Here is a 21,324-nt window from a genome sequence, read left to right on the forward strand (position 1 = left end):
CCTTTCTCCTGCCAGAGGAGCTAGTGGGTTCCAACCACTGATCTTTTGATTAGCAGCCAAGTGCTTGACTACTACTCCACCAGGGCTCCTTATACGTATATAGGTATACAGAGTATATACACACAAGTACACACTCACACACGTATATACATATATATTCATAACAGAAATGTTTGAAAGGAGGAAAATGCTTCCCATATGTTTCATCAAGTACCGGTGTGAACTCTCCTCAAATTGATAAAAATGAATAATTTTGCAGCATACAGACCCCTGAATTGATCAAACTGTGATAGCTAATGCCAATTTGGATGACTACTGTGTGATGGCCAGTGTTGTAATATCTCACAGAAGTAAAACTCATTTAATCCTCATCCTAATCCTACAGTAGTCACCATCACAATTCTCCTGTTATGTATGAGAATCCAAGGCACCTTGTCTGAAGAAGAACAAAAACTCAGACCTGTATGGGCTAATTCTGTAGGTATTAGTCTAAGTAACTTGTTCAATTTACATAGCTGGTAAGTGGAACCACCAGGATTTGAGCCCAGGAACTCTGACTCTATATCTATCCATCTGATCATCACACCATACTGTCTCAAATATAGAATACAAAGATTACTGTCGTAAAGAAAATAATTAAAATGATTTCATTGTTTGGTGATGAGAAATCATCCACATTTAAACATGTATCATGAGGCAGTCAATTTGTGCTTATGTATTAGAGTAATTATTGGTGGAATATAATTTTAACTCAGGGAACCTCTTATAACTTAATGATTATAAACTAACTCATAAAAATCTTCAGAGCATATACCTGGTCCAAGCTCTAGGGTTTAAATAGTGACCTCTCAGTCACCAGCAAACTAATTGTCAGAGGCACTGAAGTCTTTGAATCACCAACGGTGGTCATCAAGACAAAGGCATGTTAGCACTGAATAAAAATATAAATTTCTTGTGATCTTCACCTTACTGTTTAGAGCTTTGGAGGTTGAATATCCTCTCTTCCACAAACAAGAAAGACCTTGAGTGTCATAGCTTGGAGGTCAGAGACAAATATTAGAGGTACCTTGTTTACATATCTGCTCAGAACACATATATTTCCAAAATCAATGTGTGTGCTATTAATAGTACACATATAGTACACATAACATATAGTCAGTATATGTTAAAATTCAAGTGTTGCAATTGCACATTATTTTAGAGCAAATTTTGCCATTTGCAATACAATTCACCAACTAGATAAATTTTTTAAAAATATATTTTCTCATTTCCCTGCCCTATAGTTTTCCTTTATATTAAATAAGTTTTGCATTTACTAAATTTGTCCTTGTGAAAAATATTGGGATATAGACTACTCCCCAGCTTCTTCATCAACTGGGTTTTCAAGAGCACTTTAATGAAGTCAATTGGATGCAGTCCTGGGTGGTTTAGATAATTTATCTTGATGATCTGAATTTTCAGGCTATTTTGGGAATTTTCTTTCAGTTTTTATTCTGAGTTGGCGTTCCTGGGTGGTACAAACGTTTAACTAATTGGATAACACAACTGTTGGTGGTTGTAGTCCACCCAGAAGGGGCTTGGAATCATCTGATTACTTTGTGTAATGTTTCTCCAGTGCTAAGAACTAGTATTTGCAAGTTCGTTTAAAATAGTGAGGCTTTGTGGAAGGTTTCACCCCCTTATCTGAAGTCACATGTTCAAGGAGAAGAAGTCCTGTCAAGAATCTGTACATTAACACAGGTTAGGTAAACAGCAGAATTCCCTGTGGAACTGCAGGGAACAATGAGAGAGCTGCAGCCGGGGGAGCAAATGCTGAACCAGGATCCTTTTTCTTCACAATGAGCTCAACACACATCAGAAGTGGAACCTCAGGGTGACTTGTTCTGGAGCATGGTAATGTAGATCTTTAGTATTTCTTAGAAAATAGTGTGGCTGAGTTGGCAGAACAATTGGTCGGAGCAGAAGAAAGACAACTTAGACCTGTATGGGCTGATTCTTCTGATTCTCTCTCAGAAATCTAAGATTAGATATATGTTGTAAATCTCTGCAGAAAAATTGTTCTATCTATATTCTGAAGGAAAGATGAAAGTTATTCTTAATTATTAAACGAGGACATAAAGCTATGTCCGTATTTATGATTTGAAACATTTTGATTCAGCAGAAATAAAAGAGGAAAACTGTAGATTAAATTGAAAAGAAGAATTGAAACATATTTATGAAGACTGTGAAGCTGGAAAGACCCAGGTATTTTGGATCTGTTTCCAAACCACATGTGCATGGGAAATTATTTGCAGGCTCCGAATGTCAGTAGGAGGATTTGCAGCCCCTCTGACTTAATCTTTGGGGGCTGTAGGGATAATGAAAATAATCAACTATGAAAATGTTAGACAGCATGGGGTGGACTTTAATTTTACAATAATTTTTATTTTTGCATTCATATAATTGGAACTGAATTTATATTTTATGTATTTTAAACAAAGTTTTAATTTAAATTTTAATAAAATTTATTAAATTTAATATAATTTTCATGTTTATTCAGGAGCTAGGCACAATTACACACACCAACATGTGTATCAAAATAAATACTATTTATTCAGCCCCCTGCTCAGATATTATAGACCTCTAACGGTGTGTGACCGGTTCTGATGCATTTCAAAGACATATTTTTTCCTCTCGGTCCACTTGGGTCAACGGTAGAAACCAGGCTGAAATCATTATCCTTGAAAAACAAATTCTGAGGAAATCAACAAATGTCTACATTGAAATGACTGTATCGACCAATATATTCAGTTAGTCTGGTGAATGTGTGTGCTATTGGATTATGGCCCCAGTTTGAAGTAAATTCTTTATAGTATTGAGGAAATATACTTGAAATGGCGTAACAAACAAAAACCACTTTTTGCATTTTATCTGACCCATACACTAGTTTGATATTTAACTATAATTTTTCAACAAACTATTTTCTCTTAGTTATTTTTTAACAGAAACTTTCTGGACTTTATTTTCACCTCAGGTGGTAGGAAGTTATCTCTCTATACTCAATTACAGGAAACTGAGGTGGGGGATTGATAATCTGTGGAATTGTTAAAAGTGTGGCAGTTCTCATCTGTCCCTGCATATCTTGAGGAGCTGTATCTGTATCACATTACTAAAGAATGCTGAGTTTATTAGTCATTCAAACAGAGACAAACATTTTAAATTATGTTTTCATCAAGCAGAATAAATTGACTTTTTACTACATAGATAAAACCAAAGTCTTTTCCATTAATCCCTCACCTTCTAGTGTCCCATTCAGGTAACTTCACAAGCAGACAACCTAAATTTTTAATGTAAGGAAAACGCTAACTAATAATGTTATGTGATTTTTCATTGTTATTCACAGTGTGACTTAACTTTTCCTTTAGTCAAAAATTATATCTATTTGAAGGGGGGCTGCTTTAGGTTTAGGGATACAGTGAGGAGCACTACCCATCATGTCTGCTCTTGAAGCTCCTAGAGTAACACAGGGGGAAGTGACACAGGGGGAAGGTTAAAACAACATGGACCTACATGGTGCATGATTATAATTTCTTCTTATAATAATTGTGATAAGTAATGTTTTTGGGGTGCATTATGTTACAAGCACTGTTCTAAGCACTTTATATATATTACTCAATTATTCTTCACCCCAACCCTACATATTCCTTTTTATTTTATTGTGCCCTAGGTGAAAGTTTACAGAGCAAATTAGTTTCTCATTCAAAAATTTATACACAAATTGTTTTGTAACATTGGTTGCAATCCCTGCAATGCGTGAGCACTTTCCTTCTTTGCACCCCAGGTTCCCTGTTTTCATTTGTCCAGTTTTCCTGTTCCTTCCTGCCTTCTCATCTTTGCTTTTGGGCAGGTGTTTCCCATTTGTTCTTGTACACTTGATTGATCATGGTCTCCATGTGTGTTATTGCTTTTTTTATAGTCCTGTCTAATCTTTGGCTGAAAGGTGAACTTTGGGAGTGGCTGCAGTTCTGATTTAGAAGGGTAACTAGGGGCCATAGTCTCCGGGGTTCCTCCAGTTGCTGTCACACCACTGAGCCTGGTCTTTTTTGTAAATTTGAAATTTTTTCTACATTTTTCTCCTACTCTGTTGAGGATTCTCTATTGTGATCCCTGTCAAAACGGTCGCTGGTGGTAGCCAGGCACCATCTAGTTCTTATGGGCTCAGGCTTGTTGAGGCTGTGGTTTGTATGGTCCATTAGTCCATGAGACTAATATTTTCCTCGTGTATTTGGTTTTCTTCCTTCTCCTTATTCCAGATGGGATGGGACCAATGGATACATCTTAGACACTACTCATCAAAGTAGGATGTAGAACATTTTCCTTATGAACTATGCTAGGCTAATTGACCTAGATATTCCCTGGACTTAGTTCCTAGCCCTCAGCTCCAGTAACTCCATCCCTCAAGGTGTTTTTGTATGTTATGGAAGCTTCTAGGACTGTGCCCCCTTTGTGCCCTATTTTATATATATGAATATACACTCTGTACATGCAAATATGTATGTAAAAATATCCAAAGCCTGACATATATATGTTCATGAGTGCACTCCTATATGGCCTCCTTCTCCTATACAGCATACATATCTATGTATCTGCTTATGAGTTATTATTTGTTTTTACTGTTCTTATATAGTTTTATACTCTATAGTATAGTATTTACTGTGATTGCCTTTTTTTTTTTTTTCCCTTGTGTTTCACTAAGTCTCTTCCTTTCCCTTGGTCAAGTTCTACTGATTTCCCCTTATTGTATATTGCCTTCCCCTTCACCAAAGTTAACGCTTGTCTACTACTTAGTTAGTGATTTCTCCTCCCCGCCCCTCCACTCCTTCGTGACTGTCAAAGACTGTTTCTTTCTGTGTGTAAACCATTTCCTGAGTTTTTATAATAGTGATCTCATACAATATTTGTCTTTTTGTGATTGACTTCACAGAGCATAATGCCCTCCAGATTCACCCATGCTGTAAGATGTTTGGTGGATTCATCATTGTTCTTGATCATTATGTAGTATTCCATTGAGTGTATGTACCATAACTTTTTATCCATTCGTCTGTTGATGGGCACTTAGGTTGTTTTCATTTTTTTGTTATTGTGAATAATGCTGCAATGAACATGGGTGTTCATATGTCTATTTGTGTGACAGCTCTTATTTCTCTAGGATATATTCCTAGGAGTGGGATTGCTGGATCATATGGTATTTCTATTTCTACCTTTTTAAAGAAGCACCATATTATTTTCTCTAGTGGTTGTTCTATTTTACATTCACACCAGCAGTGTATGAGACTTCTAATCTCCCCACAACCTCACCAGCATTTGTTGTTTTCTGAATTTTCGATCAGTTTCATTCTTGTTGAGGTAAGATGGTATCTCATGTGGTTTTAATTTGCATTTCTCTAATGGCTGATGATCACAAGCATCTTTTCATGTATTTGTTAGGTGCCTGAATGCCTATTTGGTAAAGTGTCTGTTCATGTCATTTGCCCATTTTTTGATTGGGTTGCTTGTCTTTTCATTGTTGAGTTGTTGACATTTTCTGTATATTTTAGAGATTAAACATTTCTCAGATATGTCATCAACAGAGATTTTTTCCCAGATATTAGGTTCTCTTTTTACTCTCTTGGAAAAGTCTTTTGATGAGCATAAGTATTTACATTTTTGGAGATCCTAGTTATCTAGTTTATCTTCTGGGGTCTGTGCATTTTTAATTATGCTTGCTATTCTATTATGCCATAAATTAGGGCTCCTAGTGTTGCCTCTATGTTTTCTTCCATGAACTTTATAGTTTCCATTTTGACTTAGTTTTTGTGCATTGGGGTGAGGTATGAATCCTGTTTCATTTTTCTGCAAATGGATATGCAGTTTTGACAGCACCATTTATTGAAGATATTATCATTTCTCCTTTTACTGGGCTTTCAAATTTTTTTGAAGATCAGGCACGCATAGGTGGATGGATTTATTTCTGTGTTCTCAGTTCTGTTCATTTGGTCTATATGTCCATCATTGTACCAGTACCAGGTTGTTATTAACTACCATAGCTGTATAGGTTCTGAGATTGGCTTGTGTGAGGCCTCATGCTTTGTTCTTCTTTTTCAGTAATGTTTTGTGTATCCAAGGGTTCTCTCCTTTCCAGATAAATTTGGTTATTAGCTTTTCCATCTAGCTAAAAAATGTTGTTGGAATTTGGATCAGGGTTGTATTGTGTGTATAGATTGGTTTGGTTAGTATTGACATTTTCACAATGTTAAGTCTTCCTATTCATAAGCATGGGATATTTTTCCATTTAGGAAGATCTCTTTTGTTTTTTTACAGTAGCATTTTGTAGTTTTCTTTGCATAAGTATTTTATCTTTTGGTGGGCTATTGTAAATGGTATTGTTTTTCTGATTCCCTTTTCAGAGTTTTCTTCATTAGTGTGGAAGAATAGAACTGATTTTTGTATGTTGGCCTTAAACTCTGCCACTTTGCTGAATCCTTCTATTAATTCCAGTCACTTTCTTGTGGATTCTCAGGGATTTTCTATTAATAGGATCATATCACTTTTGAATAGGTATAGTTTTACTGCTTCCTTACCAATTCTGATGCCATTTATTTCTCTGTCTTGTCATATTGCTCTAGCTAGGACTTCCAAGAAATATTCAAGTAGTAGCCTACAGAATGAGTATAAGTTACGCAGCAAAGAAGGGGAAAGGTTGGCATTTTTTTTTTTTTTTTATAATAACTTTTATTAAGCTTCAAGTGAACATTTACAAATCCAATCAGTCTGTCACATATAAGTTTACATACATCTCACTCCCTACTCCCACTTACTCTCCCCGTCTTGAGTCAGCCCTTTCAGTCTCTCCTTTCTTGACAATTTTGCCGGCTTCCCTCTCTCTCTATCCTCCCATCCCCCCTCCAGACAAGAGTTGCCAACACAATCTCAAGTGTCCACCTGATATAATTAGCTCACTCTTCATCAGCATCTCTCTCCCACCCGCTGACCAGTCCCTTTCATTTCTGATGAGTTGTCTTCGGGGATGGTTCCTGTCCTGTGTCAACTGAAGGTCTGGGGAGCATGGCCGCCGGGATTCCTCCAGTCTCAGTCAGACCATTAAGTTTGGTCTTCTTATGAGAATTTGGGGTCTGCATCCCACTGATCTCCTGCTCCCTCAGGGGTCCTCTGCTGAGCTCCCTGTCAGGGCAGTCATCAATTGTGGCCGGGCACCAACTAGTTCTTCTGGTCTCAGGATGATGTAGGTCTCTGGTTCATGCGGCCCTTTCTGTCTCTTGGGCTCTTAGTTGTCATGTGGGCTTGGTGTTCTTCATTTTTCTTTGCTCCAGGTGGGTTGAGACCAATTGCTGCATCTTAGATGGCTGCTTGTTAGCATTTAAGACCCCAGACGCCACATTTCAAAGTGGGATGCAGAATGATTTCATAATAGAATTATTTTGCCAATTGACTTAGAAGTCCCCGCAAACCATGCTCCCCAGACCCCCGCGCTTGCTCCGCTGACCTTTGAAGCATTCATTTTATCCCGGAAACTTCTTTGCTTTTGGTCCAGTCCAATTGAGCTGACCTTCCATGTATTGAGTGTTGTCTTTCCCTTCACCTAAAGCAGTTCTTATCTACTGATTAATCAATAAAAAAACCCTCTCCCACCCTCCCTCCCTCCCCCCCTCGTAACCACAAAAGTATGTGTTCTTCTCAGGTTTACTGTTTCTCAAGATCTTATAATAGTGGTCTTATACAATATTTGTCCTTTTGCCTCTGACTAATTTCGCTCAGCATAATGCCTTCCAGGTTCCTCCATGTTATGAAATGTTTCAGAGATTCGTCACTGTTCTTTATCGATGCGTAGTATTCCATTGTGTGAATATACCACAATTTATTTAACCATTCATCCGTTGATGGACACCTTGGTTGCTTCCAACTTTTTGCTATTGTAAACAGAGCTGCAATAAACATGGGTGTGCATATATCTGTTTGTATGAAGGCTCTTGTATCTCTAGGGTATATTCCTAGGAGTGGGATTTCTGGGTTGTATGGTAGTTCTATTTCTAACTGTTTAAGATAACGCCAGATAGATTTCCAAAGTGGTTGTACCATTTTACATTTCCACCAGCAGTGTATGAGAGTTCCAATCTCTCCGCAGCCTCTCCAACATTTATTATTTTGTGTTTTTTGGATTAATGCCAGCCTTGCTGGTGTGAGATGGAATCTCATCGTAGTTTTAATTTGCATTTCTCTAATGGCTAATGATCGAGAGCATTTTCTCATGTATCTGTTGGCTGCCTGAATATCTTCTTTAGAGAAATGTGTGTTCATATCCTTTGCCCACTTCTTGATTGGGTTGTTTGTCTTTTTGTGGTTGAGTTTTGACAGAATCATGTAGATTTTAGAGATCAGGCGCTGGTCGGAGATGTCATAGCTGAAAATTCTTTCCCAATCTGTAGGTGGTCTTTTTACTCTTTTGGTGAAGTCTTTAGATGAGCATAGGTGTTTGATTTTTAGGAGCTCCCAGTTATCGGGTTTCTCTTCATCATTTTTGGTAATGTTTTGTATTCTGTTTATACCTTGTATTAGGGCTCCTAGGGTTGTCCCAATTTTTTCTTCCATGATCTTTATCGTTTTAGTCTTTATGTTTAGGTCTTTGATCCACTTGGAGTTAGTTTTTGTGCATGGTGTGAGGTATGGGTCCTGTTTCATTTTTTTGCAAATGGATATCCAGTTATGCCAGCACCATTTGTTAAAAAGGCTGTCTTTTCCCCAGTTAATTGACACTGGTCCTTTGTCAAATATCAGCTGCTCATACGTGGATGGATCTATGTCTGGGTTCTCAATTCTGTTCCATTGGTCTATGTGTCTGTTGTTGTACCAATACCAGGCTGTTTTGACTACTGTGGCTGTATAATAGGTTCTGAAGTCAGGTAAGGTGAGGCCTCCCACTTTCTTCTTCTTTTTCAGTAGTGCTTTGCTTATCCGGGGCTTCTTTCCCTTCCATATGAAATTGGTGATTTGTTTCTCTATCCCCTTAAAATATGACATTGGAATTTGGATCGGAAGTGCGTTAAATGTATAGATGGCTTTTGGTAGAATAGACATTTTTACTATGTTAAGTCTTCCTATCCATGAGCAAGGTATGTTTTTCCACTTAAGTATGTCCTTTTGAATTTCTTGTAGTAGAGCTTTGTAGTTTTCTTCGTATAGGTCTTTTACATCCTTGGTAAGATTTATTCCTAAGTATCTTATCTTCTTGGGGGCTACTGTGAATGGTATTGATTTGGTTATTTCCTCTTTGGTGTTCTTTTTGTTGATGTAGAGGAATCCAAGTGATTTTTGTATGTTTATTTTATAACCTGAGACTCTGCCAAACTCTTCTATTAGTTTCAGTAGTTTTCTGGAGGATTCCTTAGGGTTTTCTGTGTATATAATCATGTCATCTGCAAATAGTGATAACTTTACTTCTTCCTTGCCAATCCGGATACCTTTTATTTCTTTGTCTAGCCTAATTGCCCTGGCTAAGACTTCCAACACGATGTTGAATAAGAGTGGTGATAAAGGGCATCCTTGTCTGGTTCCCGTTCTCAAGGGAAATGCTTTCAGGTTCTCTCCATTTAGAGTGATATTGGCTGTTGGCTTTGCATAGATGCCCTTTATTATGTTGAGGAATTTTCCTTCAATTCCTATTTTGGTGAGAGTTTTTATCATGAATGGGTGTTGGACTTTGTCAAATGCCTTTTCTGCATCAATTGATAAGATCATGTGGTTTTTGTCTTTTGTTTTATTTATGTGATGGATTACATTAATGGTTTTTCTGATATTAAACCAGCCTTGCATACCTGGTATAAATCCCACTTGATCAGGGTGAATTATTTTTTTGATGTGTCGTTGGATTCTATTGGCTAGAATTTTGTTGAGGATTTTTGCATCAATGTTCATGAGGGATATAGGTCTATAATTTTCTTTTTTTGTAATGTCTTTACCTGGTTTTGGTATCAGGGAGATGGTGGCTTCATAGAATGAGTTGGGTAGTATTCCGTCATTTTCTATGCTTTGGAATACCTTTAGTAGTAGTGGTGTTAACTCTTCTCTGAAAATTTGGTAGAACTCTGCAGTGAAGCCGTCCGGGCCAGGACTTTTTTTTGTTGGGAGTTTTTTGATTACCGTTTCAATCTCTTTTTTTGTTATGGGTCTACTTAGTTGTTCTACTTCTGAATGTGTTAGTTTAGGTAGGTAGTGTTTTTCCAGGAATTCACCCATTTCTTCTAGGTTTTCAAATTTGTTAGAGTACAATTTTTCATAATAATCTGAAATGATTCTTTTAATTTCATTTGGTTCTGTTGTGATGTGGTCCTTCTCATTTCTTATTCGGGTTATTTGTGTCCTTTCCTGTATTTCTTTAGTCAGTCTAGCCAATGGTTTATCAATTTTGTTAATTTTTTCAAAGAACCAGCTTTTGGCTTTGTTAATTCTTTCGATTGTTTTTCTGTTCTCTAATTCATTTAGTTCAGCTCTAATTTTTATTATTTGTTTTCTTCTGGAGCCTGATGGATTCTTTTGTTGCTCACTTTCTATTTGTTCAAGTTGTAGGGACAGTTCTCTGATTTTGGCTCTTTCTTCTTTTTGTATGTGTGCATTTATTGATATAAATTGGCCTCTGAGCACTGCTTTTGCTGTGTCCCAGAGGTTTTGATAGGAAGTATTTTCATTCTCGTTGCTTTCTATGAATTTCCTTATTCCCTCCTTGATGTCTTCTATAACCCAGTCTTTTTTCAGGAGGGTATTGTTCATTTTCCAAGTATTTGATTTCTTTTCCCTCGTTTTTCTGTTATTGATCTCTAGTTTTATTGCCTTGTGGTCTGAGAAGATGCTTTGTAATATTTCGATGTTTTGGACTCTGGAAAGGTTTGTTTTATGACCTAATATGTGGTCTATTCTAGAGAATGTTCCATGTGCGCTAGAAAAAAAAGTATATTTTGCAGCAGTTGGGTGGAGAGTTCTATATAAGTCAATGAGGTCAAGTTGGTTGATTGTTGTAATTAGATCTTCCGTGTCTCTGTTTAGCTTCTTACTGGATGTCCTGTCCTTCTCCGAAAGTGGTGTGTTGAAGTCTCTTACTATAATTGTGGAGGTATCTATCTCGCTTTTCAGTTCTGTTAAAATTTGATTTATGTATCTTGCAGCCCTGTCATTGGGTGCGTAAATATTTAATATGGTTATGTCTTCCTGATCAATTGTCCCTTTTATCATTATATAGTGTCCTTCTTTATCCTTTGTGGTGGATTTAAGTCTAAAGTCTATTTTGTCAGAAATTAATATTGCTACTCCTCTTCTTTTTTGCTTATTGTTTGCTTGATATACTTTTTTCCATCCTTTGAGTTTTAGTTTGTTTGTGTCTCTAAGTCTAAGGTGTGTCTCTTGTAGGCAGCATATAGATGGATCGTGTTTCTTTATCCAGTCTGAGACTCTCTGTCTCTTTATTGGTGCATTTAGTCCATTTACATTCAGGGTAATTATAGATAAATAAGTTTTTAGTGCTGTCATTTTGATGCCTTTTTATGTGTGTTGTTGACAATTTCATTTTTCCACACACTTTTTTGTGCTGAGGCGTTTTTCTTAGTAAATTGTGAGATCCTCATTTTCATAGTGTTTGACTTTATGTTAGTTGAGTCGTTACGTTTTTCTTGGTTTTTGTCTTGAGTTATAGAGTTGTTATGCCTTTTTGTGGTTACCTCATTATATACCCCTATTTTTCTAAGTAAAAACCTAACTTGTATTGTTCTATATCGCCTTGTATCACTCTCCATATGGCAGTTCAATGCCTCCTGTGTTTAGTCCCTCTTTTTGATTATTGTGATCTTTTACCTATTGACTTCCATAATTCCCTGTTATGTGTATTTTTTTTTTTAATTAATCTTAATTTGTTTGTTTTTGTGATTTCCCTATTTGAGTTGATATCAGGACGTTCTGTTTTGTGACCTTGTGTTGTGCTGATATCTGATATTATTGGTTCTGTGACCAAACAATATCCTTTAGTATTTCTTGTAGCTTTGGTTTGGTTTTTGCAAATTCTCTAAACTTGTGTTTGTCTGTAAATATCTTAATTTCGCCTTCATATTTCAGAGAGAGTTTTGCTGGATATATGATCCTTGGTTGGCAGTTTTTCTCCTTCAGTGTTCTGTATATGTCGTCCCATTCCCTTCTTGCCTGCATGGTTTCTGCTGAGTAGTCAGAACATATTCTTATTGATTCTCCCTTGAAGGAAACCTTTCTTTTCTCCCTGGCTGCTTTTAAAATTTTCTGTTTATCTTTGGTTTTGGTGAGTTTGATGATAATATGTCTTGGTGTTTTTCTTTTTGGATCAATCTTAAATGGGGTTCGATGAGCATCTTGGATAGATATCCTTTCGTCTTTCATGATGTCAGGGAAGTTTTCTGTCAGAAGTTCTTCAACTATTTTCTCTGTGTTTTCTGTCCCCCCTCTCTGTTCTGGGACTCCAATCACCCGCAGGTTATCCTTCTTGATAGAGTCCCACATAATTCTTAGGGTTTCTTCATTTTTTTTAATTCTTTTATCTGATTTTTTTTCAGCTATGTTGGTGTTGATTCCCTGGTCCTCCAGATGTCCCAGTCTGCATTCTAATTGCTCGAGTCTGCTCCTCTGACTTCCTAGTGTGTTGTCTAATTCTGTTATTTTATTGTTAATCTTTTGGATTTCTACATGTTGTCTCTCTATGGATTCTTGCAACTTATTAATTTTTCCAGTATGTTCTTGAATAATCTTTTTGAGTTCTTCAACAGTTTTATCAGTGTGTTCCTTGGCTTTTTCTGCAGATATCCTAATTTCATTTGTGATATCATTAAGCATTCTGTAAATTAGTTTTTTATATTCTGTATCTGATAATTCCAAAATTGTATCTTCATTTGGGAAAGATTTTGATTCTTTTGTTTGGGGGGTTGGAGAAGCTGTCACGGTCTGCTTCTTTAAGTGGTTTGATATGGATTGTTGTCTCCGAGCCATCACTGGGAAACTAGTTTTTCCAGAAAATCCGCTAAAAAAAAACTGCAGTCAGATCCCTACCAGAGTTCTCCCTCTGGCTCAGGCTATTCAGATGTTAATGAAGCCGCCTGCGAGGAGTCCAAATCCCTGCGGGACGGTTCCCCTGCTCGGATGCTGCTCTTTCTGCTCCAAGATCAGTCACTGCCTCCCGGGGACTTCTCCTACCGGCTGCGTCCCACGCCGCCCGTGGAACCGGCTGGTCCCCCTCCCGGGGTTAGTTCAGGGGGGTGGAGCAGGTCTCTGTGCTTGTGCCGTACCTGACTGGTACGCTGGCTCCAGGCTCTGGAAACTATCGCTGCTTCCCCGTATTAGTTCGTTCTCCGTCTCTAAATCCGTGTTTGTTGTTCAGGGTTCGTAGATTGTTATGTATGTGATCGATTCACTTGTTTTTCCGTGTCTTTGTTGTAAGAGGGATCCGAGGTAACGTCTGCCTAGTCCGCCATCTTGGCTCCCAAGGTTGGCATTTTTAACAGCAGCTTTTGTACTTTAGAATTCTGAAACTTCCTGTTGCTGAAATTTCAACTGGTTTGAAAAATCAATGGCCAATTAAGACAGGGAGCAAAGGCCCTGAGATCAGAGGGTGCCTGTTTAAGGAATAGCAAAGAAACTGGTGTGGTTAGAGAGACGCAAGTAAAAGAGAAATAATCTATACTATCACGGAGGTAATGGGGGTTGAGTGTGGAACCTAGAGACTCAGGAAGACAGAGAACAGAGGGGCCCCCAAATCTGCAAACAAAGTAACAAGAAATGGGCCAGGGCCCAGAAACAAAGCCAATCCCCAGAACAATGGGGCAGGGTATCTAAAAGTAGCCTGCAAACTTCTTTAAAGTTGCCTTCCAGAAGCAGCTGGAGAAAAGCAGGCCCAGGGACATGCCCAAAACATCCACCTGTGACCGCGGTCTGACCTTCCATCAGGGACAGTGAGGGGCTACAGCCCCAGCCAGGGAATTGAACCTGGGGAGCTAGAGACTATGCAGGAGCGACACCCCTTAATGAGCCCTGTTAAAATCCCAGAGACCTCCGAGACAGGAGCCATCTTGGAAGGCTGCTGTGTGTGCACCTTAGTTAACATATCCCCGCCTGTGCCTATGAATAAACATGATTCTTTCCCTGCCCAAGAGCTTTTAAATACTCGGGCCTGCCTTTTGTTCTGTGAGATGGGGGTATGCATTGCTCTAGGTCCTGCTCCTCTCTGCTTGCAAGCCTCTTCAATAAAGCTTTGCTTGTGTGGAAAACTACTTTGCCTTACCTGCTCATTCTTGACCAGTGAGAGACCTGACTCTTTTTCTGGTGACACAATGGCCGTTTTTTAAAATGAAAACTTATGTATTCAAGTTTTGGAAAAGTAATATCTTTAAGAGTTTTAAATTAGGTAATGCTTGATATATACTGTACCAGTCCCTTGCACCTTTAGTCTCTGACCCCATTCCTGTTCTTCTGTGCTATTCTGTGTACTGTAGGGGTCTGGGACTTTGTTTAGCATATCTTGCTGGGCAATCTCATACATCTATGGTCAGCTGATGGACTGATTGGCAGCTGGGCAATCTAAGATGACCTTACACATCTGGCAGTTGGCAGGCTGTTAGCTGGGGCATCTCAGTTCTCTTTTACTTGTTCTGTCATGTAGACATAGCTTGGATTGATTGATATGGTGAAGTCAGTGTTTTAAGTACAAGAGAATGAGACTCAATGTGCAAATGCTTTAAAAACACCATTTTTTATTAATTGTGGTAATACATATAACAAAAATTTGCTACTTTAACCATTTTTAAGTGTATAATTCAACAGTAATAATAACTGTCTCAAGTCTGTGCAAGCACCACCACTATCTATTTACAAAACTTTTTCATTGTCCCAAATAGAAACACAGTACCCGTTAAACAATAACCCCTCCCCTTTTCCCCTCGCCCCAGCTCCTTAGTAGTCTCTACTCTACTGTCTTATGAATTTGCCTATACTAGATATTTCATAAAAAAGTATCATACAATACCTGTCCTTTTGTGTCTGATTTACTCAATTAAGGTAATGTTTTCCAGATTTATCCATATTGTAGCATGCAATATAATTTCATTCCTTTTTATAACAGGATAATATTCCACTGTACAGATATATCAAATTTTGTTTATCCATTCATCCCTTGATGGACACTTGGGTTGTTTGCACCTTTAGACTATTGTGAACAGTGCTGCTATGAATATTGGTGTACAAATATCTTTTTGAGTCTCTGCTTTCAATTCTTTTAGGTGTATGCCTAGAAGTGGAATTGCTAGGTCATATGCTAATTCTCCCCGTGCATCTGTCAGTTGGTCATTTTGTTGGGGCTTGTGTGTTGCTCTGCAGGTGGAAGCTATGCCACTGGCATTCCAACAACAGCAGAATCACCCATGGTGGACAAGGGTTAGCTGATCTTCCAGAATTAGACAGATTAGGAAGAAGGACCTGGCAGTCTGCTTGTGAAAAAAATTACGCAGTGAAACCTGACGAATAGCAGTGAAATACTGTCTGATATAGTGGAAAGAGACAATGGAAAATCTCAATATCAATTAGAGCAAGGCCAGGGCCTGACTGCAGGCAGACATTCAATTGGTCATATGGAAGTTCAAGTCGAAGCTGAAGAAATTAGAACAAGTTCATGGAAGTCACAATACAACCTTGAGTACATACCACCTGAATTTAGAGACCATCTCAAGAATAGATTTGACACATTGAACACTAATGACAAAAGACTAAATAAGTTGTGGAATGACATCAAGGACATCATCCATGAAGAAAGCAAGAGGTCATTAAAAAGACAGCAAAGAAAAAAAAAAAAAGACCAAAATGAATGTCAGAAGAGATTCTGAAACTTGCTCTTGAAGGATGGCTAGCTAAACTGAATGTAAGAAGGAATGAAGGAAAAGAGCTGAACAGAAGATTTCAAAGGGCTGCTCAAGAAGACAAAGTATGACAATGACATGTGCAAAGACCTGAAGTTAGAAAACCAAAAGGGAAGAACGTGCTCAGCATTTCTCAACCTGAAAGAGCTGAAGAAAAAATTCAAGCCTTAACTTGCAATAGTGATTCTATGGGCAAAATACTGAACAATGCAGGAAACATCAAAAGAAGATGAAAGGAATACAGAGTACCAAAAAGAACTGGACGACATTCAGTCATTTCAGAAGGTAGCATATGATCAAGAACAGATGGTACTGAAAGAAGAAGTCCAAGCCGCACTGAAGGCATTGGCAAAAAACAAACCTTCGGGAATTGACGGAATACCAGTTGAGATGTTACAACAAACTCATGCAGCGCTGGAAGTGTTCACTCATCTATGCCAAGAAATTTAGAACACGGCTACCTGGCTAACCAACTACAAGAGATCCATATTTATGCCTGTTCCAAAGAAAGGTGATCCAACCAAGTATGGAAAGTATCGAACAAAATTATTAATATCACACTCAAATAAAATTTTGCTGAAGATCATTCAAAAGCAGTTGCAGCAGTACATTGACAAGGAACTGCCAGAAATTCAAGCCAGATTCAGAATAGGTCGTGGAATGAAGAATATTGTTGCTGATGTCAGATGGATGGATACTGGCTGTCTTAGTTATCTAGTGCTGCTATAACACAGATACCACAAGTAGATGGCTTTAACAAAGAGAAATTTGTTCCCTCACAGTCTAATAGGTTACAAGTCCAAATTCAGGGCATCAGCTGCAGGGGAAGGCTTTCCCTCTGTTGGCTCTGGAGGAAGGTCCTTGTCCTCAATCTTCCCATGATTGAGGAGCTTCTCAGGTGCAGGGACCCCAGGTCCAAAGGACGCGCTCAGCTCTCGGTGCTTCTATCTTGGTGGTATGAGATCCCCAACTCTCTGTTTGCTTCCCTTTCCTTTTATCTCTCGAGAGATAAAAGACTGTGGAGGCCACACCCCAGGGAAACTCCCTTTACCTAGGATCAGGGAGGTGATCTAAATAAGGGTGGTGTTACAATCCCACCCTAATCCTCTCAATATAAAATTACAATCACAAAATGGAGAACAAGTACACATGGCCTAACCGAGTTGATACACACATTTTGGGGGAATATAATTCAATCCATGACACTGGCTGAAAGCAGAGAATACCAGAAAGATGTTGTGATAGTTAAGGTTGTGTTTCAACTTGGCTGGGCCATGATTCCCAGTGTTTTGGCAGTCTTATGCTGTTGTGATCACTTTCATGATGAGATGTGATATAATGTGATCACCTCTGTGATGGGATCTGCTGTGAGTAGCCAATCAGTTGAAAGGGAGTTTCCTTGAGTGTGTGGTCTGCATCAATTTTAAGTGGACATTCTGGCAAGGCCAGAGGATTTTTGCTCACTGTGGATCCTGTGGCTGGCTTCAATTTGTCTGATCTCTGATTCTTGTGGTTTGAACTAGCAGCTTACCTGCAGTCTTGCTTTCCAATCTTGGGATTAATTGATCTTTGCAGGCTGTGAGCAAGAGACCTGCTCCCTGACCTGATGATCTTGGATTCGCCAGCCCTGCAGCTGCATGAATTAGGAGTAGCCTCTATCCTGACCCATGGACTTAGGACGTTCCAGCCTCTACAACTACATGAGCCATTTCCTTGATATCTCTCTCTATATATACATTTACATGCTTTACCAGCACAAGAAATTTGGTACCAAGAATGATTCTAGAGGAACAAAACTGTAAGGGTGAGTTTTCTAAATTATTTCTCAAGTCTGGTTAGTATTAAAGATGTTGATGAGTCTGCTTCCAGTAGTAACAAGGGCACTGCTAATCCATGGTGTAAGGTGGCAATACAAATATGAAAAATATCACCACCAAGAGATGAGGTATTGATGAAAGGTGAGGCTCTGTGTGATTGCATGTGTGATACCTTTCTACAATTTTGTTGGAATGCTAAGTATAAGAAAGCTGGTTGGTTGTTCCCACTTTCCCTAGACAAACTGATGAAAGAAAGAGATGAGTTCAGGGCTTCAGAATCAAAGCTCAAGTGACTCATAAATGACCTCAAAGTTTCCACTCATGCCTTGAAAGCAAGTCTTATTTCTTGTAGTAACAGAGTTGATTTTGTAGAGAGCTAAAACCAGAGTCTTATTGTAAGAGTGGTTGAATTACCAAACACAAGAGGTATCTGAAGTTAAAGGGAGGGCATTGACTGGGAAAAACTAGAATCCTTAAACTTGGGTTGGGGACATATGGGCAGATAATCAAGGAGCTGGAGACACTCAGCCCCCAAATTCCGTTGAGTCTTTCCTGCCAACAGAACCAGCCCTCTCACTCCAATCTGAAGAAATTACGTCATGTTTGTCTGCTAATCCACTCTCGCAAGTAAAACCATTAAGCCTTCCACATCTGTTTAATGAGATTAACCAAGCTGTGTCTAAAGGGCCCTTGAATGAGTCATTGCCTGGGGCATGGCCTGAGGCAGATGCTTTACAAGACAGTGTTGAATGTTCTCCAAACACTTTCCCATCACCAATTTTCGCTTCCAGACCTACAAGTAAACTTAAGTCCCAATGAGCCCCAAAGGTGAAGTACAATATGTAACTCAGGAGGAGGTATGCTACACTCCAAAAGAATTCCTTGACTTTTCTAATATGTAGAAACAGAAACCTGGAGAAAATGTGTGGGAATTTCTATTAAGGGTATGGGATAATGGTGCAAGGAACATGAAGATGGATCAGTCTGAGTTTATTGATACGGGTCCACTAACTCTTCATTCAGTGTTTCAGCTCAAGAAGTTAGGACAGGATCTAATAGTTTATTTGGTTGAGTCACTGAAGCATTGGTTACGTGGCAGCCTACACTAAATCAAGTTGAAGCACAAGATATGCTTTGGTACACTGTAGAAGAAGGCATCCGAAGGCTTAGGGAAATTGGTATGCTAGAGCAGATTTATCAGGTTCGACTCACAGGTCCACACATGGAGTGCCCAGAGCATACACCTTTTACCACAATATTGAGGAACAAATTCGTGAAGGGAGCCCTAGCATCCTTGAAGACTGCTGTGATTGCCATTTCACGTAAGTTATATCTGACAGTGGCAATTGGGTTGATTGGACCCCGCAGTGATAGGGGTCAAGTGACAGCTTTTACTGGACAAAGACAAGGTGGGCATGGTTACCATAATGGACAGCAGAATCAATGCAGTAAACAGAAGAGTCTGACTCCTATGGACTTATGGCATTTTCTACTTTGTCATAGTGTCCATAGGCGTCATAGTGTCCACAGGAGTGAAATAGATAGGAAATATACTAAATATATACTTGATCTATACAAGTGGAAAAATTCTAGGTCAAGAGAACAGCAGTCTAAATAGAACAGCCAGAACAGAGAGTCAGGGCTCCTTAGTCATTTCCAAGGCTTGAGCGAGTTTAAAAACTCACAATCCCCTGAATGAAGGGGAGGGTGTGTCCCCTTGAGGAAGGACTCCAATACATAGCCTAAAACTTATACTGTTAATCTTTCTACCAGCCTGCTCCAAAGTAATCCACACCCTTTTATGAGAGTGACAGTTCTTCGGGAAAAGGAAATAATCAGGCATTTCAGAGACTACTGGATACTGGCTGTGAACAGACACTAATTCCAGGGGACCCAAAAAGTCACTGTGGATCACCAGTCAGAGTGAGGGCATATGGAGTTCAGATTATTAATGGAGTCTTAGTTCATGTCTGTCTCACAGTAGTTTCAGTGGTTTCCTGAACCTGTCCTGTAGTGATTTTCCCAATTCCAGAATGCATAATTGGAATAGATACACAAAGCAACTGGCAGAACCTCCACATTGAATTTCTGACAAAAGGAGTAAGGACTATTATGGTAGGAAAAGCCAAGTGGAAGGTATTAGAACTGCCCGTAACTAGGGAAATAATAAACCAAAATAAGAAGTGAATAATAATCACACTCCTGGAGAGATTGCAGAGATTAGTACCATCATAAAGGACTTGAAGTTTGCGTGGGTGGTGATTCTCCCTGAATAATTCCCTGAATAATTGCCTTATTTCCTCTTATGGCTATGTTACATTCTGGAGGGGGAGAGATGAACGATGGAAGCACCATGGTTTGATTTATTGATGGTGGTCCTTTGGTTGGTTCATGACTGTTTTGTGGAAACTTGGAGACCTGTTGCGTTTATTTATACAGTTTCCCTGAACAAGTGTGAACAGTATTTTTAGTCCTCGATAAACAGCTCAATGTTGGTTGTTATAATCTAGAAAAGGAGCTAGAGAAATTTTCAAAGTACCCAATTCTTTCTCAATTGTAAAGAGGACTCTTGGGATCTCATCACAGAGCCGGCTTGGTTGAGCTACGGTTGATGGTAGAGCTCATTTTCTCCAAATCCCTAGGGATTCTGTCACCTGGAGGATCAGAACTCATTAGATATATTTTGTTCTTATGCTTAGTGCAGCTACTTATAAGTTTGAAATGTTTCATCTTAGTTCACTTAATTAAGATTGTTTCATTGCTCAGTGATGAGAAGATAACCACATTTAAATGTGCATCCTGAGGCAGTCTATTTGTGCTTATCTGTTTTATTAATTACTGGTGGCATGCAATTTTAATTCAAGGAAGCTCTTACAATGTGATGATCTTAAACCAACCCAGAAAAATCATCAGAGCACACAATTGTTCCAGGACCCAGGGTTTAAATAGTGACATCTCAGGTACCAGCAAACTAATTATCATAGGCGCTGAAGGATTTGAATCACCAATGGTGGCCATCAAGACAAAGGCATGAAATAAAAATATAAATTTCTTATAATCCTCAATTTACTGTTTAGAGCTTTGGAGATTGACTATCTTCTCTTTCACAGACAAGAAAGTCCTTGGGTTTCAGAGATTGGAAGTCAGAGGGAACTATTAGAGGTACCTTATTTACATATTTACTCAGAGCACATTTATTTCCAAATCAATATGTACATTATTAATGGCATGATTATTTTATAGGGTCAGTATATGTTAAAATTCTAGGGTTGGAAATACACATTAAGAGCAAATTTTGTTACTCGTAATACATTCACTACTTAGAGAAAAAAAGATTAAAAATATACTTTCTCATTTCCCTCTTGTATAGCTTTCCTTCATATGAATACGTTTTGCATTTATTAAATTTGTCCTTGTGAAATGTCAGCATATGGTCTAATTCTCCAACTGTTCCATCAACCAGCTTTTTGTATAGCACTTTAGTGAAGTCAATTGGATGCAGTCCTGAGTGGGTTAGACAATCTTTCTTGATGATTTGAATTTCCACACAATGTTGGGGATTA

The sequence above is a fragment of the Loxodonta africana genome, chromosome 1 (assembly GCF_030014295.1).
Source record: "Loxodonta africana isolate mLoxAfr1 chromosome 1, mLoxAfr1.hap2, whole genome shotgun sequence".
In the NCBI taxonomy this organism is placed as follows: Eukaryota; Metazoa; Chordata; class Mammalia; order Proboscidea; family Elephantidae; genus Loxodonta; species Loxodonta africana.